Here is a 1,549-nt window from a genome sequence, read left to right on the forward strand (position 1 = left end):
GCAGTCCAGCCTGGGTGACAGAGCAAGACCATGTCTCAAAAGAAAAAAAAAAGGCCAGGCACGGTGGCTCACACCTGTAATCCTAGCACTTTGGGAGGCTGAGGAAGGCAGATCACTTGGTCAAGTGTTCAAGACCAGCTTGGTCAACATAGTGAAACCCCATCTCTATTAAAAATATAAAAAAAAACCAGGCATGGTGGCGTGCACCTGTAATCCCAGCTACTCAGGAGGCTGAGGCAGGAGAATCACTTCAACCCGGAAGGCAGAGGTTGCAGTGAACCCAGATGATGCCATTGCTCTCCAGCCCAGGTGACGGTACAAGATTCCATCTCAAAAAAAAAAAAAAGAAAAAGAAAAAGAAATAAAACATAACCTAACACTATTTTGTGTACAAGAAATTTACTTCGAATATAACACCCTAAGCAGGTTGAAAGCAAAGAAAAAATTAAAAAGGTATATGATGCAAACATTAATTAAAGAAATGCTGGATGACAATATCAGAAACAGTATACTTCAGAGCAAAGAAAAAGTACTAGAGACGAAGAAGGAAATTATTTATTGAGAGAAGGGTCAATCCACCGAAAGGACATAACATTCCTGAATATGTATGCACCAAAAAACAAGACTACAAAATATGTGAAAGAAAACCTGATGGAACAGAATGGAGAAATGCATAAATCCACTAGAGAGACTTCAATATTTCCCTGTAACAACTGTTAAAACTACACATATATTCACAGCAAGAATATTTAATTCAAAACCCCATGAACTAACTGGATCCATGGATATTAACAGAACATTGCACCCACCAAGAGTGCAATACTTTTTTTTTTTTTTCAGACAATCTCACTCTGTCGCTCAGGCTGGAGTACAGTGGAGCGATCTCAGCTCACTGCAACCTCTGCTTCCTGGGTTCAAGCAATTCTCCCGCCTCAGCCTCCCAAGTAGCTGAGACTACAGGCATGTGCCACCATGCCCGGCTAATGTTTGTATTTTTTTAAGTAGAGATGGGGAGACTCCGTATCAAAAAAAGAAAAAGAAAATAGCCAAAAGTGATGAACAGCAGATACATAAAGGTACTAGTTTGCTTGTCTCAGCAGCACATATACCAAAATTGAATCAATACAGAGAAGATTAGCATGCTCCCTGCACAGTGATGACATGCAAATTCTTAAAGTGTTCCATATTTTTTTATTAAAAAGATACCAAATAAGCACCTGAAAAGATGGTCAATATCATTAGCTGCTAAGTAAATACATATTAAAAACACAATGAGGCATGTGTAGTGACCCATAATCCCAGCACTTTAGGAGACCAGTCTGGAGCATGGCTTGAGCTCAGAAGTTCAAAACCGGCCTGAGCAACATAGCAAGACCCCATCTCCTCAGAAACGTATTTTAAAAACACTGGCTGGGTGTAGTGGCACACACCCATAGTCCCAGCTACTCAGAGGGTTAAGGTGGCAATGAGCCATGATCACAACACTGCCCTTCAAAGCCTAGGTAACAGAGCAAGACCCTGTCTCAAAAATAATCATAATAATAATACA

At 40.3% G+C, this 1,549-nt stretch overlaps 1 non-coding gene across 1 annotated transcript; it reads left to right on the top strand.

The window, feature by feature from the left end:
* The first annotated feature begins 1,084 nt into the window (after window positions 1–1,084).
* LOC135967975 (U6 spliceosomal RNA) lies at window positions 1,085–1,191 on the top strand. Its single transcript, XR_010582362.1, has one exon. It is a non-coding gene; the product is annotated as a U6 spliceosomal RNA (small nuclear RNA).
* The last annotated feature ends 358 nt before the right edge of the window (window positions 1,192–1,549 follow it).

Source organism: Macaca fascicularis, chromosome 16 (assembly GCF_037993035.2).
Source record: "Macaca fascicularis isolate 582-1 chromosome 16, T2T-MFA8v1.1".
NCBI classification, from domain to species: Eukaryota; Metazoa; Chordata; class Mammalia; order Primates; family Cercopithecidae; genus Macaca; species Macaca fascicularis.